We start from the raw sequence: 13,063 nt of genomic DNA on the forward strand, positions 1-13,063 counted from the left end.
ATATTCTCTGAAGGTGTTAACATAGGTGTTTATTTTAAATGTTGTTTATTCATTGTGCAAACCGCACAGTTTGAGAGACAGTCTGAAAGAAACCTTGCGACGAAAGAGTTTGTGTTTCTTTGAAAATACATGACCTGTGTTTGAAATGTACAAACAATTTATATGGATGACTGAACACCTTGTGTGCTCTTTAACACATACACACAATATAGTGCTTCTGTAACTTAGTTTTATTAGCAAAAGCCACATGAAATGGTTCAGGGGGGGGGGGGGGGGTTTGGTGTTAATTATTAAATGGCTGAGTCAGTTGCAGAGCTTACATTTGCAAGTGAGCAGCAGCAGAAAAGGTGACCACTGAGCTAATTTGTCTGTCTCACATTTAAAAGTACCCTGTTGGCATTTGCAGCTAATGATTTGATGCTACAGTTATCCGATGCGAATGTTCTCTCACGTTTTGCCACTACACACACCCCCACACACCCACATGCTCACAAAACCATACACTCACGTATTGCACATGCGCATGCCCGCCCACAGTCCAGCGCTCTGCAGTAGATTTCAGCTCGCAGCTCGTTTAAAACAGAGCAGGCCATCATGAGTTTTCATCCCCTCCTCCCGACCCTGATTATTCTAACTGACAGTGCACTCTGTCTTTTCTGGGTTGCCTCTGCATGCCTCTGGGGCACAGATTGGCACAGAGATAAACTTAGCAACAGCCAGCCCGGTCAGACTGCAGCATTAACAGAGAGAAAAAGAGAGAGAGAGAAAATGAGGTATAGAGTGAGTGGAGGGATATATGAGAAACAGCAGGTGAAAACAGGTCAGCTTTAACACTGACATTTAAGTCAGTTCTGTTGGTTTGTAAAGGATTTTACCAGGTGAATAAAGACTTAAAAATAGAAATAAATAAAACTGCACATTTCCTAATCCATATGCATATTACTATTACAATTATAATTTTCATATTTTTGCAGGTAGCCTGAAGAGAAGAGCAGATGGTAAGGTGAGCCTGGCACAAATACTGAGAAATAGGGGGAAGCAGCTAAGATGGCTCCATGCAAGGGGAGGGAAGTCTGCCTTCTATAAAGCTCAGTCGGCCATTTGCCACTTTTTGTTTTGATTATAATCTTGAATGTTAAAACAACATTTGGCTGAGATTATTTATTCGACAGACGCAGTAAATCATCTGTTTGTTTCATGCTGACGTCAAATTAGGACTGCAGGAAAACATTTGTTTGAAACATAACGTCTTAGCAACACTTAACAATTTAAACCACTGAGCTAAAACACGCTAATTAATGAGTTTTTAGGACACAGTCAGGCAGATCTTCTTTGCACCCTTTTCTTTTACTAAGCTAAGCCACTTGTTCTTTAAGCTGTTAGTTGTTTGTTTGAACAGCAGCGTATTTAAAACCCACACCATCATACCATGACCTGTCAGCTTACTAATAAGCTCCTGACATTTCCTGACAACATCACCTGCTCTAATTTAGAGATAATGTCAGATGCTTTGTCATGATGTGAGGCTCTTTATCTTTAGGCTATATCCATGCTTTATTGTATCTGCTCATTCTTCCGTCTCACGTACAAATTCCTCCTCTTTTGCCTTTCTTACCCCTGCTGTGGACTGCTGTCACCATAGCAACACGAGCTTCCTGCCCACGCTTTCCATTATAATGTAAAACAATGGTTACTTAAATGAAAACAGAGAGGCTATCCTGGGTATCGCTCATCTACTCAAACACAGTAGTCACATTAAGGTTTTTTCTTGTATTATCACAGAGTATTACGAAGCATTTGTATTAAAACAGGCTAAAATGTCCTAAATAGTTACGTTATATTATTATGATGTATTTGGAAAAGGCATGGAGCCAGAATTGGGACAAATATCCTGTAGCTATAAACACTCAAAGGATATCCCTGGAGGAAGTCTTCAACAGGAAGTGTTTTATGAACCAATTGTGGAAGATGTGATGAGATATCTGGTGCAATTGATGTAAATGTTTCATCAACTTTTGCATCTTTACCTCAGTCTGGATATTTTAGTTTTTTAGTTTGTTTTTTACGTAAGGCAATTGTCTGCTCTGAGCTGATTACACAAGACTAGCAGACTCACACAGATGGAGATCTGCGTGGTCTCCTGTTTTAACACTTGTGATGAACGATTGTTCTTCCGCTGGCACAAAACTGTCCACACAATGGCTCTGTTTCACTCAGGTTATCTGGATAAAAGGCAAAGAAGAACAGACAGCAGTGCAGAGAGAGAGAGAGAGAGGCTTCAATCTGTGTCCAAGCCTCAGGTCTCTCCTCTCCTCTCCTCTCCTCTCCTCTCCTCTCCTCTCCTCTCCTCCCCTCTCCTCTCCTCTCTTCTCCTCCCCTCTCCTCTCCTCTCCTCTCCTCCCCTCTCCTCTCCTCTCCTCTCTTCTCCTCCCCTCTCCTCTCCTCTCCTCTCCTCTCCTCCCATCTCTTCCCCTCTCCTCTCCCCTCCCCTCCTCTCCTCTCCTCTCCTCCCCTCTCCTCTCCTCTCCTGCATTGTAACCTTTATTTCTTTGTGTTGATAAATTGTATAGGGGTTTGGTGGCCATCTTAATTTTACAGCACCAGTTTGTCCCTAAAATAAGAATTTCTGCAGGAGGCTATAAACATCCTTAGTTGTTAGCTTAATTATACCTGTTAGCTTAAACAACTGCAGTTTACAAATCAAACAAAACCGTCCAATTGATGGATCCTTCATACTTCTTCATTCTGATGTTTTGATATCATTTTTTCTTTTCCTTTTCGTCATCATTTTGATTGATGTTGGATACCCCTCCTGTAGCATTAAAAAACAAATACATATTTAATTGCTGAATACTACTAACCCTGTATGGATGTGATATAATTGGTATATCGTAGCGATATATATATATATATATAGAATTATTTGAAGGTCTGGGTTTTTACAGTGAGGAAATCCCCTCTTAAAAACAAACAGAGCATCTTGAAATATGCTAAGCTAACGTTAGCTTCAGCTCAGCTTTCCTGCTGCCTGTGTCCATACAGGAGACTCAGAAACCCTGTAGTTTGACATTACAGTAAATTAATTCCTTTTTGTTACCATTTATCTTAACTTTAAATAATATTTTTAAAATATCCAACAGAAAATTGTTGAATGGTAGCATTAATTACTAACTTTGACTTATATTAAACTGCTAGCTAGCAGGGAATGCTTTTCTTTCCAGCGCCAAAAAATGTAGTTGCAAGCGGCTGCTATTATGTACACGGTTTATGTGAAGTTTACCTTTCTAGAGAAGAGTTTGGGCTGCTTGAAAATTATGTTATTGTATCGACTGGTGTACTTGCCGATAACAGATATCCTGTTTGGTGCAGTAGGCTATATTGGAATAAGTATCCAAACAACTGTACGCAATCATTTTCTATATAATTTCACAGCATGTCAGACTGTGAAGACCAGTAACTTGTTCAATCAAACCTTATTATTCAAATATATAAGGTATATTGCATTGTTTTGTTTTACATAGAAATATAGGTAGGCCTCATAAACTGGTAAATAACATCAGGGTGAATAGGAGCTCATAACGCTTATCCCTTTATTTTCTCATGGAATCAAGTCGCACTTATTTGGTCTGCATCCCGTCTGCAGACCTGCCTGTCTCACTGTCTCCCTTTCCTCTCTTCCATGCCCTGACTTTGGCTGTTGCCATGGAGACCAGTGTAGGAAAAAAAAGAAAAAAAAGAAAAGACAGAATAAAAACAGATTGACATGCTCACCGGCATCCTCTATGTGATCTCTGGGAAGCAAGGGCATGTGGTGGATACAAGAGACAGAGAGAGAAAGACAGACATGACACAGTCACACACAGACAGACAAGATGTGTGTGTGGGGGGGGGGGGGTTAGAGTGAGAATGCCAGAGGAGTGTGTCACCACAGTCTGGTCAGTAATCTGGCCAACACCTGACAACACAGAAACCATAGACTGTAAATAATACATGACAGAAAAGGGGTGAGTCTGTGTCTTCATTGTGGCTTCTGTTGATTTAAGTAGAGATTTATTTTCCCTGAATCATGTGTCTGAATGTGACTCCATCTGTGCTGGTTTCTTTGCTGCATGACAGTGAGACATGAGACGGTGAGACGGAGTATAGAACTCTGTATGACAGTGACTGGATAAATAACACATTTATTTCAGTATTTCTTCATTGAGAAAAAAAAAAACAGATTTAAGAGAAAGCAATTTGTTAAAAACCTCCAGTGAGGAACTTTCAGTTTGTGTTGATTTTGGCGCCTCCTTTGGATAAAGCGGTACGACGTCTGTCTTTGCTGATGCCTAAGTTTTCTGATGAAACTCACTCACAGAAATTTTTGTTTCGTGGTAAATGTGAAAAAAGGCTTGTTTGGATGGTTGCTGTTTATCGCTGACTCTGACAACTATCCAACTGCAGCTTCGACAGGCTTTAAAATAACTATATAAAAATAGTCATTACTGTCGCTGATTGTCTTGTTGGCTTTTTTTTAGGTCATATAGGGGCATCAGTATTCACTTCAGTCTGTTTGTACACCAGTTTAAAGCTCCTCACATGAGCTTTTAGTTTGTTTTTTTGTTTTAATTTTTAATATTAGATTGATTTTATTTGATTATTGAGTCATGCATACACAATTTAAAAAGCCCAATTGGCAAATGCAAAAGAAGACAATAGGCTAACAATAATAACAATAAAGAATTAAACATCCCGCTGTTTCCTTTAGGCATTAGCAAAGAAAAATAGCTTTTAAGCTTAACAAAATAATAAAAATGTTTAACTTTTTGTAAACTCTTTTTTAAGCACAGTTCATATAAAGATGGTGACATTGATCATATTTAAGTATGTAATGTATATCTTTATGTTGCAGTCAATGTTTTAGTTTTCTTCGGGTCGGGTTAATATTCCATGTTTTGCTGTTGAAGTCTAGACGTTATTCTTGGACTCTCGTTGTGTTTGCACCACAGTCAACCAGATTAACATCCCGCTCTGCGCTCGTCATGGTGATGAATGCAGCCTCTTCTCCTCTGGTGGGAGGGATAGCCCCCTTCCTTTTTTTATTCTATGCTGTGATTCTTCTGAATACATTTTGAGCGGGGCCCAGCAAGGAGCCATTTCTATGGTTACCAGTAGCACGCCAACGTTCTTTTTTTCTTTTCCAAGTGCAGAGGATTGGGTGGGAGGGGAAAGTACATGGGAACATCTGTGTGTAAGCGTGCGTGTGTGTGTGTGTAGTGAGGAGGAGGAGGAGGAGGAGGAGGAGGAGGAGGAGGAGGAGGAGGAAGGTAACCGCAGGGAGGGGATGATGGTATGGCTGACCTTCTCGTCTTGGTTTCCTGTTTCCTATTTCCTCTCCTGACTGGAGTAGAGTATCTGTCCATCCTCCCCCGTGCCTTTTTGGGCTGTTTTTCAAATTCATCTTTTTGTAATGTGTGTCCTTCTGTCTGTAACCTGGAAAAACATGTGAAGCAGAATGTTTTCTTTCCAAATACAGACCCTTACTTGTTTCAGAAATCATATAGGTGATCATATGGAGTCACACGTGTGTAATCTGTCTTAATAAATCCAGTTTTGTGCTTCTTTTGGGATCAAACAGATCAATACCAAACCCACCTCCTCACACTCATCAGGATAAAAGAAGGGAAGCAGAGGATGAGAGCAGCCAGCAAGAGCAGAACTCAACAGGGGAATGGAAACTGTGAAATATTCATGAGAGAGAGACAGCAGAACAGAAAGTGCAGCTCTGCATGCATGTGAGTATCCTCCTCCTACCAGCTAAGAGGCCTCATATCTAACATTGTCTTTTATCTGCAGCTTCAGTTACATCCCGCCACTCATTTCCATATACAAGAGCTTCCATACACTGTCGTACAGGACGACATTTGCATAAAAATAAAAGGGTCAGGAAAGGCTGAAAAGAGGGGCCTCTTGAGTTTTTCAAAGTTGTGAATTTTATGTGGCAGTGCACATGTGTGTGTTGGTTTAATGGCAGATGGCATGTTGGGACAAATATTTCCAGAATATCACTGTTACACAATCTTTTTCTTTGGAAAGAGAGCAGGAGAACTGGGTTTACGCCTGTGGTTCAGCTTAAAATAAATGTTGTCCTACACTGCCCTCTGCTGGCCGTTAGCACACACTGCTGCACTGACTGACGAGGCTATTTCAGGTGAGTGCAGAAGGGACATAAGTTTGTTCAGAGATGTACATCCTAAAAAGTTTTTACACTTTCAACTTAATCATTCTCTTCTGTGTCTCCCATGGATTCCTTCTGTCTCCTCTCCTCTTCGATGAAACATGATCCAGTTTAAAAACATGTACAAAGCAATGATTTTCAAAAGGTACAGGGATGAGGGAGAGCTTTAAGAAGGAAAAAAAATATATAAATAATAATAGTATAGCAAATTGTATATAGATAGATTGTATATATAGAGCTTATAAGGAACACAGGAATTTAATTTAATAAATATTAATTATTGAGCTGTGGAAAAGGGGTAGGATTAAATAAGTTTTATACTTCTTCCTACTCCTTTTCAGGCATATCAATTGAATATATGTAATTTTCTTTTTCTCTTTCTTTTTTTTTAAATTATTTGAACATTGTTTTTTGTTTATTGTATTTTCGTGCTTTTCATTTTGTTTTGTATTTTTTGATATGTTTGATTTTATTTGATATGTCTGAAATAAATTTAATCAAAAAAAAAAAACTCTAACAGACTTCTGTTTGCTTATATAACAAGTAAGACCAGATCAAAGAAACTGTACCACTACAACCATATAAAAATGTACTGATAATTATAATAAGCCAATATGTATGTACATTTTTGGCTTAGTCAGATAGGACTTTAAAAAAATTGCACATGAAAAAAAAAAGCCCAGAAGATAATAACTTTACAGAATAGAGAAGTGGAAATGAATTTTAATGATTAACTTTGACTTTTAAGAAACCTGTTTTAATATCAGTTCATCCTGTTATTTACACCTTAGAAACATTGAAAAACTGCACCTTTTCTTACCTGCACACCCAGAATAAATATGAATGACTCTGAAACCGCCATGCCTCTCCGGGTGTCCTGCGTTCATAAGTAGTTATGTAAAAGGAGGCAGATGTATTCTCATTGATCTGAAGTTAGAGCAAGTATTGCAAAACTTAATACTTTGCTGTATTATCAGGATCAACAACATGTTCCCTGTGTGTCTTTTACTATTATATACATTTGTTGAACATACATAAGTATACTAGTACGCTGCATTTTATTGCTTACGATGTTTAAGGTTTTGAATGTTTTCATGAAATAGCTAAGCATAGAAAGTACAGTACTCACCTCTGAGATGTTGTGGAGTAGAAAGTATTATAAATGGTTGCCTTATCTGGTAATTTAACTTAATGACATCGGATAGTAAATTACAATACATGTGGCACCTATTAAATGTATTATTAATTCTAATAGTTAAAAGATAAAAGAAGACAATTGATTACTTTGTTGGTACTTTTATTTGAGTGTACTGTGGATACTCATCTCTATGGAGTCAGGAGAGAAGGGTGAATTATAACCAATATAAATGTCTTTATGGCTTTACCTCTCAGCCTATGAGTTGTTCGGGGGAATAATCAGTATGCATTTTAAAGGTTCACAAGGGTTGTGGTTGTTTTGGACCATGTGAGGGGCTGATCTGACCAAAAAATGCCAGGGCCTTTTTTTTGTTTGTTTGGCCTCAACCAGGAATCAAACTCTCAATCTTCAACAACAACCTCACAACATTACACATAAAGAAATGCTCAAATGCTTTTAAATCTCCAACATTCCTTAAAATATAATGGTAAGACTTTAATGATCCAACAGATACACCACAGAGGCCTCTTAAGGTGTTGAAGAACTACATATTTGTACTTTATTGATCCCAGACTGGGAAATGGTGGTGTTACAGCAGCAGGTCATCACAGCAGATAAAACAACAGAAGACTAAAGACAAAGTAAATAATCCCTACATCCAGAATTTAGCTTATCATAACTTCTAAGTCTCAAGAAAGAAAAATGTAAATAAACAGAATAGTCAAGACTGTATAACTGAATGTAAACGTTATTTGCTAGAGGTGTAAATGTGATGACAGTTTTATGTGCAATTACATTATAGAGAGCCTGTGCAAATCCAGTGATACACGTGTTACAAATAAGTGTCGTAGACCTTTTATCAGCTAATACTAATCAAGTGAATTTGTGTAAAGGATAATGTGTAAACTTTACAGGAGCAGAACATGTTACAGTTTGCAAGAGACAGAGACGATCAGGATGACAGTTCTCAGCTCGAGGTGAGCTGTTGTTGAGGGCTATGGCTTTAAAAGATTTCCTGTATCTGTCCTTGTGACAGCGGAGCACACCAGTCTGTGGGAGAAGGTGCTCCGCTGTTCATCATGTGCTTACATGTCTCAATACTCTTTAAAATCAAGTCAAACAAAAATATTCCCATGAAAATAAAAGAAACGCTCCAGATTGTCTCTCACAGCTTGCATTAGAGTGCAGCTTTGTTGTTTACATTAACCTGGATAAATCAAAACACATGCAGTGACACCCTGACCAACATGAATAAACCAAAAAACAAAGGTGACGGTTAGACAAACCCAACTTGTCAACCGCAGTGATTCCTCTGCTCCACCCTGGGATGGACCGAGGACAGCGGTGTTGCTGGTTTGACGAGTCTGTGGATCAGTGAACAAAAGACGTCCATTTGGAGGAGTTGTTTTAGCAGCAGTTTCACACTGATCCCACAGTCTGATCACGGAAGAACGCTCAACACATGATGATGACACAGACGGCGAAAGCTTAAAGTCAGAAAAGCTTTGCTGATGAAATTAAAGTGTTTATCACCTTCACAGATTGTAAAGACTTCTGAACCTGATAGAGGAGTTTATAGGATAACATTTAAACTTTAATGCTTCCAACAGAAAATTACTGAATCATGAGTCAGTACTCCTCCTTCCAGCCTGAAATACTTCAACGCATTTTAGAACATTAACTCATTTATTACACTTACTATACACTTACAATACTATAATGTATTTAATAACTGACGGTTCCCACAAAATAACAACAACTAGACAAAAAATCTAAAAGACTAATTAAAGAATAATTTACACAAACCCGGCTATGAAAGGAAACTGTGTGCAAAACAAACAAATAAACAATATTGTATGTATTCAATGGAATTTTCCGCAAGATTTATTCAAAGAGCATTCAATTTTAGTCTCTTGAAAAAAAAAAAGCGGTCAACTTTGATTATGTGTGAATATTTCCTGGGCTTGTGTTGACCCGTAAAAATAAAAAATGACTGAGTCTCATGTCCCTCAGAGACGCTCTAAAAGTCTCGACAAGCCTGCCATAACAGATACAGTTTTGATGGAGAAAAACTCAAATCTGCATAAGAAAAAGATGTTGAATTTAAAATTTCTGGGTGGAAAACACTGGAGTCCTTGCAAAAGTTTTGGTAGTCAAATGTAAACTCCTTCAGGGTTATTAAAACCACAAATATCCAAAAAAAAACAGATGACGGATCCTATCACAATGTGTTATTTCATTGGCATGTAGTAGTTAGTACTCATGATTTACAAATATTTGTATATTTTGTTAAAAGTCATGTTTTCAAGTTGTTTCATCACATCTTCCCTGTTTGTCACGGCCCTCAGGCTCTGAGGTTTGGCCCAGGTTCAAGTGAAACCTGCTCTCAATGACAGCCTGACGCTGACTTTACTTTTGTGTCTTGTCATTTGCTGTTAACCTCTTTTTTTCTCAAGGATTTCCCAAGACCTTGAGTTGTTTATGTACAGGGTGAGGCGAGGGTCTGCGCAGCGTTTCCTCCGTGTGTTACAGCTGAAACAGGTGCAGAGGACACAAGGGTTTCAGTGGAGTGATCACAGTGATCGCCTGAGCAGCAACGGTTGGCCTGAAGACAACAGAAACTCCTGCAGGTCCCTGCATGCCCTCTGACTGAGAAATCAAACCTGAATGTGTTTTATTAAGTATGTGTGTGTGTGTGTGTGTGTGTGTTCAAATCAAACAGATATTCCTGAAAGCAACTGACACTCTGTCTCCACAGCTCTGTTCTCATTTTCTCCTCTTCTGACTGATGAAGACAAAGTTGTTTATTTCTCTCCTTCTCTACGTGACATCTCCTACACAGTCAGTGTCAAATAATGATCCTGACTTATTCTTATGTGTAGTAAAAAGCATGAAGGTTGATTAAAATGTTTGACCTTTAGTTAATACTAAATAAAACATTTCACACATTCAATACATTGATATGATGACAATGCCACCATTCTGATCATTTAACACAACAAAACCCAATAAATGAAAACATCAAGGTCAAATCAGTCAAATAAAGCTTCAAGCCAAAATGGCTACGATACAAAACAATCTAAATAGAAATTATTGTTCTAATGTTGTAGCTCTGCAGGATATTATTAAGAGTGACATGATGTCGGCACAAAGTCCCCTTAGTGAACTTACAATTGATTTGGAAGTCAATGAAAACATCCAGAGAAAGTCTCCAAAGTGTTAAAGTTTATTTTTGTCCAGCAAAGTTGAAGATTCACCTTTTTCTGTTTCCTCCTTGAAGACACATTTCAGGTTTGGCAACAAATCTGTTCAGAGAGGATTCCTCTCTGCCGAGCGTAAAAACCAATGTGTTTGTGAGAGAGAGTCCCACTGCACTAATGATTCCAAATCTTTCTAAACTCTTTTTCTCTCAGCTGCTGAGAGGTCGCTCTCTGTCCTCTTTACCTTTTTAATGCTAAAAGAAAAATGATTTTCTGAAGTGCAAAATGTAAAACTTGCAACAAGGTACTTCTTCCTCATCCTCTGCATCCTCTTCTCATTCCTCTTCCTCATTTAACCTAAGTACATTTCAGAGGAAAATCTACTTTTGACCCTAACCCTTTCCACATTTTATACAAATTTAAAGAAAAAAAAAATCTGACAGACTTGTGAGAATATTTCTTTTTACACATTTTAATCCTGAAAACATGATATTTTCTAAATGCTGTCTAAAATGTATGTTTTCCTAGTGCTAGTCTTAAGTTTTTCTTCACATTAAAAGCTACACAACTTTATTTTGGAACATTTAAACTAGTTGATGTAAAATAAAAAAGACTGACCAATTTAAAAATACAATACCCAGTGACATACGTATCAATGACAGCCTTATCTCTTTTTATACTGAGTACATGATAACATTCATGAACGTTTTAAAGTTAGTTTTTATTAAATACAGAACTTTACTTACTAGACGTATATTGTCACCAGTGTTTATTCCCATCAAAATCTATTTTTTAACATTGCCATCTTAATAAGGATAAAAATTGGGTAAAACTTATTTTCCATGCGTTAAAGATTGAGGAGGCAGTGATTGTGCCACATGTGGGCCTGTAAGAATCAATCACGACAGAAACCAGACTGGGCAGACTGGGAGGCTCAACCAGGTGACAGGCTGCAGAGCTTGTTTGGCAGTCACGCTTTCTTCAACAATAACTGCCTTCAGTCACAAGTCACCTCACCGGTCCCATCCATGAATCTCCACCAGCACTCTATTCAGCTTTACGTGAGGGATAAATAATGTACACATTGTCGTTTGTGAAGGAGCTTATGTCACATGACGTTGATTTATAAATAGCTATCAGCGAAAGATAAATCTTTTAAAAAAGGGGCTAATTCAAACTTTGGAATTTATCCACTGAAGAAGACATGCACAGGTTGTGAACATCAGAGCAGATCTAAACAAACCCCCTCTTTTTCTTCTTTGATTTCATCTGAAAGTACCTTAAGACTGCAAACCAATCCTAGTGAGCATTTAAGTTACATCATCTTCAGGTTAAATAAAAAGATCTCTATGGCTGCGTTTGCTCGTGATATATGTATCTCTATATGAACTTTGATTGAAGGTGACAAAATTTCCCATAGATGGGAGTCTTAAAATAGCTCGTTGAACTGGCAGGAATGCTGTGTGTTCAGTTTGCCTTCATTCCTGATACACACAGCCAGCGTTTGCTGCGTATAAAAACCTCACACTTGTAGCTCACTGTAAAAAAAAAAAACAGTTGCTAAGGCGTTGCTTTTTTTATGGGATTATATCAAAATACTAGAAACTTGGCGTGATAGAGGAACTTAACCAGGGGTGAAAATGACACAGCTGTGTCTTCTCCTGATGTTTTTAGTGTATTTTGTTTCCCTCTATGAGGATTTAAGGAAATGTTTGGGTCTGTGGAGCTCTTCTAAAATACTGTGTACAGGTTACTATGAGGCCTTTCATGTATCGGGTGGATGAATCCAACACTAACAGTTCAGAAAACAACCTTCCCACCTCTGAGTGAACGTCAGGTAGAGGAAGTCACCTGAAAACAACTGTTTAACAACTTTAAGCAAGTATACATAGACATCATCGTTTATTTACTTTACTTGATCATATCTTTGTTAGAATTTTAGATATCTGACAAGACACTGATGCCCGGTTGGAAATGACTTTTTTCTAAACTTGTTTGAAGAAAAAAAGAAAGAATTAGATGTTAATGCCACTTTTTAAATGAAAAATTGACCCTATCTAAATGTGGTGGAGGTTAAAGAATTAGGAACATTTTAAATAAATTGGAGCTAATTGTTTAGCCACATTTTTCTGCTGCCTTAATGCCGCACATGGCTATATGACTGGAGATAATTGTTTGGCCGATTAAAGCTAGTAACACAAAATGACACCTATAATCTGTGTAATTTGTCCACACCCATTCAGCCTATTGGACTTTGGTCTATCTCTTTATATAAACCGTAAAAAAAAAAAAAATTAATGCTAACCAAGGTTTTCTCACACATGTTTTCAGGTGTACTTATAAATATCTTTAGGACTGCTGCTGATTGTCCAAGAGAAATGTACTTTTAATTGGCATATAAATAAATAATAAGTGTATTAGGTAATACAAATGGTGAAAATTTAAAAAATTTTGAGTAAGAAAGAACATGGACAATTTTAGAAGAAAAAAAAAATTCTGCTTCTGTTT

Source organism: Labrus mixtus, chromosome 18, assembly GCF_963584025.1.
Source record: "Labrus mixtus chromosome 18, fLabMix1.1, whole genome shotgun sequence".
Taxonomy (NCBI): domain Eukaryota; kingdom Metazoa; phylum Chordata; class Actinopteri; order Labriformes; family Labridae; genus Labrus; species Labrus mixtus.